Source organism: Balaenoptera physalus (genome assembly GCF_965194825.1).
Source record: "Balaenoptera physalus genome assembly, chromosome: 15".
In the NCBI taxonomy this organism is placed as follows: Eukaryota; Metazoa; Chordata; class Mammalia; order Artiodactyla; family Balaenopteridae; genus Balaenoptera; species Balaenoptera physalus.
Window position 1 is genome coordinate 66,031,322 of NC_138894.1, and position 12,284 is coordinate 66,043,605.

A 12,284-nucleotide genomic window follows, 5' to 3' on the forward strand; every position below is an offset into this window, starting at 1 on the left:
TGGTCCGTAGTAGCTTATCTTATATCATTATTAAAGTGTTCCTTTGCCTTTGTGTCTTTATTTTATCTACCCCCTTATAGAGAAGTGCCTTTAGGACCCCACTGTGTCTTCCATTTGCTGGGTATTTCCCCAGGGTGCTCCCTGTCAGCAAGGAGGACTCACAGGAATGTTGCCTATCAACTGTGCACAGCCAGCATCAAATTGATGGCTTTGGCTTGGCTATCAGTCCTGTCTAAAAGTTTGGAGGGGGGCAAATGTGAAATAATATAAATAATTTTAATTAGATTCTTTTAAAACCTCCTGGAACCTGTTTCATTATCTGTTATGTAGAAATAATGTGAAATTCCCATCCCTCGCCCTCCACCCTGATTTTCTTTAAACCGGCTATTCTTGTTTTTTTTTTTTTTTGAATTGAGGGTTTCTTCAGGCTTGCTTGAATTTTACTAATAAACTCAAAACCCAGCCTGTGGGCTAGATGCAAGGCTGTGTCAGCATAGATGCCAGCTCAGGGCAGCAGTGCTTCCTTCTCAAAGGGACTGGCTTGGCCACATTCCGAAGTTAATGCAATGTCTGTGGCTTGGGGGAGTTTGGCACGGTAAAGGGGTCTGAATTCCTACAGTCACTGACTCTGCAGTCCCTCTGGGGAGAAAGAAGGAAATGAAATTCTTTAACACATTCTCAAGTCCATGGAATTCTGGCATACAACAGACATGGTTAATTCAAGATGGGGCTGAATTAAGATAGAGCCAGAGATTGGGAATTGATTTCCCAGGAATTGACGTAAAATATTTTCCATTTGAAACACTTTCAAAATGGAATTTCTTACCCTCTCTTTATTAATATCCAAGGTATTCAGGACCCTATCCTGAGGCTGTTTTAGCCAAGACATGTAGGCTTGCACTTAAGAATGAGTGTATGTTGGGATTTGGGAAGGGAGGAGAAACTCGCTGTGAAGAAATGCATCCCTTCTGCTTCTGAGAGCCAAGGAGAGCAATCCAATCTGCAAAATGTCTCTCATCAGCTTTCTTTCCACCAGCATCTCACAAAATTTCCTCAGAGTTTTCAAGAAAACTGGTGGAAGACGTCATGCTGACAATGAGGAGCAGCTGTAGGCAAATTAGCTCAGGTGTGGAGTTAGGCAAAAAATCAGTGGCTAAGGCTCCATGCTCCCAGTGCAGGGGGCCTGGGGTTCGATCCCTGGTCAGGGAACTAGATCCCACATGCCGCAGCTAAAGATCCCGCATGCTGCAACAAGGATCCCGCACACGGCAACGAAGTTCCCATGTGCCGCAACTAAGACCCGGCACAGCCAAATATCTAGATAGATGATAGCTATATAGATAGATAACATAAATAGAAAATATTTTTTTAAAAAAGAAAGAAATCAGGCTAAGGGTTGGAACAACTAACGAAAGTGCTAAGAGCAGAATGTCCAGTTGACATCACCGGGTATGTACCCCAGCTGCCCAACCGTGATGACGCTGGGTAGTGGGAGAAGCCCATGAATGGGAAACCAAGCGGTGGGAGCAGTTACCAACTGTCCAGTGACCAGGTTCTAACCATCTCTCCAGCACCCATCAGCGGGGGCCTGGCAGTGTCTTGCTATGCCTTTCTAGACCTAGGGTCCCCCATCTGTAAAATATGCAGGGCCAGCTCCATGGGCGTGCACTGGGCTTAGTGTTCGGCTGTCACCATCTTGAAATTCTTAATAACAAGGGACCCCATATTTTCATCTTGCACTGGGTCCCACAAATTATGTAGCTGGTCACGGAACTAAAAGTAGGATATTAAGGGGTTCTAGTTAAATGAATTGATTCATTTATATTATTTTGTTTTAAGCTATCTATAAAATTATCCTGTGAAATCAGGGTGATGAGAGGATGGAAACTAGAGACCACACTTTAAACATGCTTTATTGGCAAATGGTGTGGTCTTGATCAAAAGGCTACTCCAATTAACTGACAAGGTTAGCTGAACTCCTCCATATAGATTAACTGTCAGCAATAAGATGCTGAGTTACTTACTAAACATGAAAATTTATACTGAAGGTATCCTAATCTCCTGGCTCTTTTGATGTCAGGGGATGCTCATTCTAAACTATAATTCTCATTGAATAATACAACATAGAAAATGTATGGCTGTTTTAGTTTCTGGTGATTTTAGTTATATTAAGATCATAGTAATATTCACAATAAAAAGCAAACATTTATTAAAGACTGACTATGAGTAGGGATCTTTGTTAAGCTCTGGGATTTGAGATTTAGGGTTAGGATCAAAGTCGGGATTAAAGTTAGGGGTTAGGATTAGGGTTAGGGGTTGGGATTATGATTAAGGCACAGTACCTGCCTTGGAGACATACTACACACAGAAACCTAGACAGACTATTCATGAGTATAAACAACATATACATGCTTGCATACACATACACACACTACAGAAAAAAAGAAGGAAGTTTGGTTAAGGACCAGTGAGCCTCAGAATACTGCAGGAGTTCAGGGGAGGGAAATCTCAGGAAGCCAGTCTAAACCATCATGGTCCCCTTGGTGACAACAGGGTGGGCCCCAAGGTATTCCCTGCAGCTGGTTCCTGTTCGAGTTTGGGAGTCACCATTGAGTCAATGAATATGTGCTGACACCACTTCCCGGGAGGCTCTGGCTAGTCCTATGGAGACCCAGAGGTGAACAAGCTGAGGCTCTGGCCTCCACACAGCTCCAATCCAAGGGAACGAGGAACACAGATGTGTGACGGACGCCTCCCTGTGACCACCAGCCCCGCCCCCTGCAGCTGAGTGACAGGAGGACTCTCAGAGAAGATGCTTCAATGTAATTCTCTTTGAGTTATTGATGGAGACAGTTGGAAAACGAGAAAAACATCAATCCGGGGAATCAAAAGAAGCAATCTTCCATCAGTAGGAGTGCACCAGGGAATGGTGAGGTGAGAATGTGACTTAAGATAGAGGCTCGGGTTTTACTCACTAGCTGGCTGCCGGGCAGTCCCAAGATCTTCCCAATCCTATTTGCTCAGAATGACAATCACAAAAAACGTTACCCAACATTTCTAAAAGTAAAGAAATATGCAGCATCATTTTGCTTTGCTTTAAACAACTGTGATTTTTAAAATACGAAGAGATAAATCACTGAAGAATCCCTGACTTTATAAAATGTCGCACTACAAGATGGCCTTAAAAAGGAAATTCCCACAGTAGTACATTTTAGGTAGAATTTGACTTCCACCCAAAAAATTTATATGCAACATGGAAGCAGCCCATCTACTATATAAAGTCAGGTAGGCTTGAAGTTGATCCAAGTCATAAAAAAATATGAAGCAGTCATTCTTCACCAAGATTATTCAATTGAGAAATCTGGAAGAGCAATCTAAACAACAATCTTCCTGTCAGTGGCTATATTATTAGACTGCAGCTTTCCAGTTTCCTGTATGTTGACAGGAAGCTGATCTCCTGAAGTAGAAAGAATAAGACAATGCATACCCGTGGGATCATTTCTTCAGCCCCATTAAATGTTAGTCAGGGCCAGTTTGTCTACACACAGCCCCTTCCACTGCAGAGAAAAGTCTGAAGTAACAGATTGGCATACAGGGATTTCCAGGAAAGTTCTAGAATGAACTATTTAAATGATGACTTGTGAGCACTTAGAAATTGAGAAGTGATCACTGATTTGTATTTTCTTGAGCAGCCATCCTAAATGATTGATGAAAAGACTCATGTGAACCCGGAGGGAGGGCCCTAATAGAATATCACAGGGCTCTTCCCTGCTCAGCATTTCATCAACTCCTAGAATAAACATATGGAAAGCCCTTTTATCAAAATCATGTGGTACACAAAGCTGGAAGGCTAACATATTAGGTAGCAGAACCTAGATTCAAAGAGTTTCAGTAGTATGGAAGAAAGAATCAAAACAAACAAAATATAGTTTATAAGGGATAAATGTAAAATTTTACATTTAGGATTTTATATAAAGGAAAAAATCTGGCTTGATGGAAGATCATGTGACAGAGAACTAGGTGTCTTGGCTGGACACAGGTTTTACATGGGCCCTTAATGAAATATAGATATTAAAAACAACAACAAAACGCTAACGGATTCTTGGCAGTTAACATTTATTTTCTCCTTGGTTATCAAGGATTCTTATTTTCTTTATACTCTTCTGAACTTTTCCAAGTTTTCTACAATGAGCATATGTTATTTTTATGAACAGAAAAAAATTACTCTTAGTCTTTGAAAATATTTGAATGACTGTCTATGGAGGTTGGAGCAGGCTATTCTGTATAGTTTTAGAGGCTGGAACTAGGAAAAATGGCTCGTATCCAGTTCACAGTGGAGTGAATTCCTACTCCTGGAAGTGTCCTCATAAATGTTGGCTAACTACAAAGGTAGCATAGCATAGCACGGTGGCTAAAAGCTCTGGTTCTGACAATGGCCTGGGTTCAAATCTTGACTGTGCCCCTTATTACTTATATGACTTAGACAGGCATTCCACTATTTCTCCATCTATGAAAGATGCCTGATGGTAACTGTACTCATATGGTTACAAAGGAGTCAATGGGTTCATCTGTATCAATGTTCTTAAGACAGTAACTGGTCTATGCTCAACAAACATTAGCTACTAGTATCTGTCAGAAGTGGCACAGAAAGGATGTCTGCTTCGCTTGAGAAATTAAACTAAATGATTACCAAGGGTTCCCTGCAATTCCATGATCTTATTGTCCTAGGTGGGAGATTGCCCCCCTCAGGTGGTATTCTCTTATTACCTGAGTCTGAAGTTCTGAACAGAATCTTGATAATAACAAAATTATTGCAGGAGAGGAAGTGTCCACAGGAGGATGCCATCCAAAGGTTATGCAGAATCTCATGAGTTTCCTTACCGATAATAGAAAGGAGACCCAGCAATGGCACTGGACATGTAAGCCAAATTCATGATTGAGGTTCCAATGACTAGACAAAAGATAGGGCATGGGTGAGACAGTCAGAAGAAAAGGGAGCCAAAGGAATTACAGTAAACAAAAGTCCATGTTCATTCATTTATTCATTCATTCATTTGTTCAACAAATGCATTTACCAAGCATCTTCTATGTATGTACTAGGCACTGTGCTGGCTCTAAGCACAGAAAACCAGGCAAAGTCCCTACCCTAATGGAATCTGCAGTCAGTGGGAAATTTATTTGAACCAAATAGTCATACCAATAAATATAAAATTACAGCCATGATCAGCATATGAAGGAAAAGTACCCAGGGTCATATGGTAGAGATTTGCCCTGGATATGGAGGTCAGGGAAGATAGCCCTGGGGAAGCCATGACTGAGCTGAGATTTGAAGAAAGGGGGGAAGTTACAAGATGAAGAGGGGCAAAAAGCAATTGGAGAGGGGAAGCATAGCAAGTAAAAGGAAGTGAAAGAAGACCAGAGTGATTGGTGTGCAGGAAGCATGGTGGAGCATGGTTTGAGATAGAAATGTATGGGTGCAGGGCCTGTTAAGAATATTGCACCCTAAAATAATGGAAAGACATTCAAGCATTTTAACCATTTTCAGGTGGCGTGGGGGCGGACATGAAGATCAGGTGAAGAAATCACTCTGGATGCATTGTGAGAGGCAAAGGTCAAAATGGCTGCAGACAGACCAGTAAGGAGGCTTTTACAGCAGCCTAGGTGAGAGATGATGGTAGCTTAGGATAGTGGGAAAGGACGAAGGGAGAAGAGTATGGATTCAGGAGAGGTTTAGAAGGCAAAATTGAATGTGAAGGGTAAAGCAGAGGAAAGGGTCCTGGAGACCCCAAGTTCTGGCCTGCTTAACCCTTCAGTGAGATAGGGAGCACTGAAGAGATTTGAAGTGGGGGTGGGGGAGATCAAAAACTTGGTTTTGGGACAAAACTATAATTCAGAAAGATACATGCAACCCTATGTTCAGAGCAGCACTATTCACAATAGCCAAGACATGGAAGCAACCTAAACGTCCATTGACAGATGAATGGATAAAGAAGATGAGGTACGTATTATATATACAATGGAATACTATTCAGTCATAAAAAAGAATGAAATAATGCCATTTGCAGCAACATGGATAGACCTAGAGATTAGCATACTAAGTGAAGTAAGTCAGAAAGAGAAAGACAAATACCATATGATATCACTTATATATGGAATCTAAAATACATCACAAATGAAGCTATCTATGAAACAGAGACAGACTCACAGACATAGAGAACAGACTTGTGGTTGCCAAGGGGGAGGGGTGGGGGAGGGATGGATTGGGACTAGCAGATGCAAACTATTATATATCGGATGGATAAACAACAAGGTCCTACTGTACAGCACAGGGAACTATATTCAATATCCTGTGATAAACCATAATGGAAAAGAATATGAAAAAGAATGTATATATATGTATAACTGAGTCACTTTGCTATACAGCAGAAATTAACACAACATTATAAATCAACTATACTTCAATTTAAAAAAGTAAAATTGGAAAAAAAGAGTTTGGTTTTGGATGTGTTATATTTTAGATGTCTGTGAGACTTCCCAAGTGGAAATGTTAAGTAGGAAGTTGGATACGTGGGTCTAGAGCTCAGAGGAGAGATCTAGGCTGGGGAAACATTTTTGGCATGAATAAAATATAGAATAAGGAGAGAAGAGTGTCCAGGAGTGAGCCTTGGGTATTTTAATATTTATTGACTTGAGAAGAATAGATAAGGCTACAAAGGAGATAGCAAATTAGCTGTCAGAGAAGATAGAGGAAACCAGAAAAGTCTCGTGTCATTGAAGCCAAGAAAAGACAGTGGTTGCAGGAGGAGGAGTGGTGAACGGGGCAGACTACTGTTGGGAGGTCAGGGAAGAGGAAGAACATCAGCACAAGCTGTTTGGTTGGGTTGATGGGTCAGGACCCAACCTGACAGTGACCTGAGGAGTCAGTGGGAAGTGAGCAAATAGAGTCCACAAGTATAAATATTCTTTCTAGAAGTCTCTAGAAAGGGGAGAAGAGAATGTGATGGTTTGAGAAGAATGTACGGTTGGGATATGGTTGTCTCCACTCATCCCACTCCACTCTCAATGGGAGGGAGTTTTGGGTATGCTTTAAAGCTAACAAGAATAATCCAGTTGAGAAGAGACTGAAAATAAAAGCATGAGGAGAGAACATGCAGCACCACAGTGGGATAAGGGGCTAAAAAGGATACATGGCCAGGGACTTGCCTTTTGGCCAGGCAGATGACGCAGGAAGAACTGCCTGGTCACAAGGTGGTCACAAATGGTAGGACTCGATGTTATTACAATGCTGGTGGAGAATGAAGCAGCTGGGATCAAAGCTCTGTGTTTCTCCCTGGTTTAGGCTTCCAAGCCAAATATTTGCGAGAAATTGGTACGGTACTACCAAGAAATCTTAACTCAGGTATCCCAGAGATTGGGTCCTTGCCCCAAATAGAAATAGCAGTAGTCCCTGTGGGTGGGAGTTCTTAGGGTTCTCTTCTGAGTTGAAATCCAGACCAATTATTATCTGAGGAAATGATATCAGGTGTGTTTCCTCATTCAGGTCACAAGATTATTTCCCAGAACCATAATATTTTGCAAATGAAGAAACTGAGCTGCCTCCCTAGCTATGGCTCCTCTCAACCAGAGTGGAAGAATTTGGAGTTTGCACGAGTCCAACTTTCCAGTGTTTTCTAAAGTGTACAATACCAACATGGCATGAAGCCATCGTCTGAGACACAGTGTCTTCAGACACCCACTCCCAGGCCTTATGAAGTCACAGCAGCGAAGGAACTCCAGTTTGTCATGAGCATCTGCTAGGTGCCAGGCTGTGTATCAGTCTCGTTGGCAGGCATTATCTCATTTAATCCTCCTAACAGACTCTGACTTCTGGATCTGAGCTTCTACCCAAGACAAGAGAAATCCGCTTTGCCACCTTTCTGAGAGCGCCAGGCTGGTTCTTTTACTTCCCTGGTGGCCTTCATGTATGGCTCCAGGCTAACCTGGCCTGCCAGGCCCATGACAAAGTAGATTTTTGAGTTTATGGCAGCACATTTCCCTGAGCTTTTCCATAATTCTCCCAGCCAACCCAAGTGCCAGGAAAGGTCTGTATTTTTATCTCAACTTTCCTTTCTTCCAAGTTGTGTTCCAGACAAATATTTGTGGTCATTGCCCAATGAGACCAAAGTACACAAATTTCATGTGCTAATTTAAAAAAAAAAAAAAAAAGAAAAAAGGCAGGAGGAAGGATTTTCTGAGTACTTACCAGAGACCTAATACATTATTTTTTAAGCCAACAACCCAAGCTTAATTCCAACCCCCATTGTCAAAATCCTTTCATCTCTCAATTGACAAAACCAGAGCAAGCCACTGAGCAGGGCTTCTAGGAGGAAGTGAGGTTTCCAGCAAACAGGAAGCAAACTTCTTCTCCTCTCCATTTCTCAAAGACATATTTCGTCTGTCCTTGGCCACTAGGGACACTTAGGATCAACACTTTCCTTGTCACTAGTCACCCTACCATAACTGCAACACCTCCTATGAGAATATCTCCCTAATCAGCTTTTATGTTCTGAATTTCTATAAATTTTTCTTGGTATCTTGTTTTTCCCAGTTTTATAATCAGGTGGTATAAGCATAAGTAGAATGCTGACAATTGACCCCAGACTCATAAAAGCAATCCCTAAACAGTTTGTTCCTAAGAAACAGCAGCTCCGATCCCAAAGGATAATCCTTCACAGGGCAAATAAACAATGATGTGTCTGTAATCCCAGAGTGCCTTGAGGATTGCTGAAGTGGGTCAGGGATTCAGAAGGCTGCTCCATTCCCATCTGGGAGGAATTCCTACTTCCTTCCCTCTCCAGCCTTTGTCTGCCTGCCCCCAGCTCCCCACACTTCCTCCGTGTAAAAGTGAGGGAGGCTTTCCTCCTCCAAGTTTGCACGCACCTGTCCCTAACTGAGTTCAGTAATGAATCAGTCAGTAACAATGTACTGAATACCAGCTACATGGGAGACTAGATGACCTTTCATTACCTCTGTCTGCATAGCTCATTAAGAATGAGGAACATAACTCTTTGAAAACACATACTGTAGAAATGCTGAATAATAATGATAACCATTAATAACACATCAGCCTAAGTGGAAATCGAGTTTTACTCAGGTAGATAAAATTACCTGCGGAGTACAATACATCTATGGAATAAAGTGAGTCAGCACCCAGACACTTGTGCTGTTTGTAACAGTGATATTCTTTATTCAGTTTGTAAGTCACACCTGGCATTCAAAGCCTGTTTCTCAAACACAAGGCCCTTGAAAGCTTTTCCTTTTTAATATATATGCGCCATTGTCTTTTTCACTAGAATAATTTCGAGTTACGGGCTCTTTTCCCAACAAGATCAGGTAGGAAAAAAATGTTGATGTGAACTTATTGCGTGTTTAATTCATTCTTTCCTTCCTTCAGCGAGCATGTGTTGCAGGCCTGCTATGCTTCAGGCATTAGGCCAGGCACTGAGCCACCAGGGTGAGCAAGACACAGTCATGCCCACAAGTTGCTCACAGTTTAGCAGGTACCTACCCAAATTATAGCAACTGTTACAGGTGCCATGGCAGACATCTGTGAAGTCGTTAAGGTAGGAGCCCAAAAAGCCGTTAAGGTGGGTTCTACCTATGAAAGGTCATAAAAGACTTTACAGAAGAGATGGAAAACAATCGCTTGGCCAAAAATGCATACCATTTCAGATTCACATTCAAGCATCATGTTTCAATGCATTTTGTCATTAAGTGACTAATCTCTCTAAATACAAAAGAATTTGTTATTTCTGGCAGAAATGATAGTCAAGCTTAGGAACTGCGGTACTGGCTCGATCAATATGTGAGATGTTTTTAATTGAGGTCTGTGGTTTGTATATTCTTCTATAGAACAATCCACAATTGCTGTCAAATTTTTCTATTCTCAGCTGGCTTATCTACAAACAAAATAAAGCAACAGTTTCAACCCATGCTGCAAAAATCTTCTGGCCCAGTATCTGCTAAAGTTGCACATCCTAGAGTAGTGACTTCACTATTTAAAATATATCTGGTGAAATTTCAATAAGCTCTGCAGTTTAGTTAATAGTTTTGTACCAATGTTAATGTCTTCATTTGGAAAATTGTACTACGGTTGTATAGATGTTAAAATTGGGAAACTTGGGTGAGGGAATATATGGGAAAGCTCTGTACCAGTTCTGCAAATTTTCAGTAAATTTAAAATTAGTTCAAAATAAAAAGTAAATAATACATGTGTGCGTGTACAGATGTATTTACATTTTTTATGAATCAATGCTACACAAAGTGTGTTCCACAAATTCTTTTTTTTTGGTGGGGGGCTTTGAGTCACCCATCCATGAGGTCTTTTCTACAAGCAGTTTCTTTTATCTCCATGAAGATTTTATTTATAAAGTGCAGCTTATTTATGAAGTACAGCTGTTAATATCTACTTTTTTTACTTTACATTTTTTTAAACACTTTTTTAAAAATAAATTTATTTTATTTTATTTATTTTTATTTTTGGCTGTGTTGGGTCTTCGTTGCTGTGCGCAGGCTTTCTCTAGTTGCGGCAAGTGGGGGCTATTCTTCGTTGTGGTGCATGGGCTTCTCATTGCGGTGGCACACAGGCTCAGTAGTTGTGGCACGCAGGCTCAGTAGTTGTGGCTCGCGGGCTCTAGAGCACAGGCTCAGTACTTGTGGGCACACAGGCTTAGTTGCTCCGCGGCATGTGGGATCTTCCTGGACCAGGGCTCGAACCCGTGTCCCCTGCATTGGCAGGCAGATTCTTAACCACTGCACTACCAGGGAAACCCTACTTTTTTTTTTTTTAATTGAAGTATAGTTGATTTACAATGTTGTGTTAGTTTCAGGTGTACAGCAAAGTAATTCAGTTACATATTATATATATCAAAGAATATATATAATATGTATTATATATATAAGAATATGTATTTTTTCAGATTATTTTTCCATTATAGGTTATAATAAGATATTGAGTATCGTTCCCGGTGCTACAAAGTAGGAACTTGTTATTTATCTATTTCATATATAGGAGTGTGTATCTGTTAATCCGAAACTCCTCATTTATCCCTCCCCTCCTCAATATGAAAAAAAAACCAAGCAACCCAGTCAAAGAACGGGCAGAAGACCGAAATAGACATTTCTCCAAAGAAGACATACAGATGGCTAACAGGCACATGAAAAGATGCTCAACATCACTAATTATTAGAGAAATGCAAATCAAAACTACAATAAGGTTATCACCTCACACCGGTCAGGATGGCCATCATCAAAAAGTCTACAAATAATAAATGCTGGAGAGGGCATGGAGAAAAGGAACCCTCCTACACTGTTGGTGGGAATGTAAATTGGTACAGCTATTATGGAGAACAATATGGAGGTTCCTTAAAAAACTAAAAATAGAGTTACCATATGATCCAGCAATCTCACTCCTGGGCATGTATCCAGAAAAGGTGAAAGCTCTAATTTGAAAAGACACATGCAACTCAGTGTTCACAGCAGCACTATTTACAATAGCCAGGTCATGGAAGCAACCCAAATGTCCATCAACAGATGAATGAATAAAGAAGATGTGGTATATATGTACAATGGAATATTACTCAACCGTAAAACAGAATAAAATAATGTCATCTGCAGCAACATGGATGGACCTAGAGATTATCATACTAAATGAAGTCAGACAGAGAAAGACAAATATCATATGATATCACTTATATGTGGAATCAAAAAATGATACAAATGAACTTATTTACAAAAGACTATTATTACTATTACTATTACTAATCAGACTATTACTAATCAGACAAACTAAATATGGAAACTGAAAGCAAGCATTTAGAAAGTTTTATAACAATTTAACATTTCCACAATATTTAAGCATATGATTGTTTTCCTAAAAATTTATTTTTATTGCATTTTTTAAAAGTATCAATCTGTATTAGAGTTCTCCAGAGAAACAGAATCAACAGGATGTGTGTGTGTGTGTGTGTGTGTGTGTGTGTGTTTATATATACAGAATTCCTTCTTGCTCAGGGGAGTTCAGTCTTTGTTCTATTAAGGCCTTCAACAGATTGGATAAGGCCCACCCATACTATAGAAGCAATCTGCTTTATTCAACTACTGATTTAGCCGTTAATCTCATCTAAAAAACCACTTTCACAGAAACATCCAGAGTAATGTTTGACCAAATATCTGGGCACCCTGGCCTAACCAAGTTAACACAAGTTATCACATAGTCCATGACAGATTGGAAGATAGTTCGAGAA

General features: G+C 40.5%; 1 long non-coding RNA gene across 3 annotated transcripts in view; it reads right to left on the reverse strand.

Annotated features, from left to right (window-relative positions):
* LOC309644263 overlaps positions 1 to 12,284 on the reverse strand; it is a 200,341-nt gene that overhangs the window by 113,990 nt on the left and 74,067 nt on the right. The gene's annotated exons all lie outside the window — the stretch shown is intronic.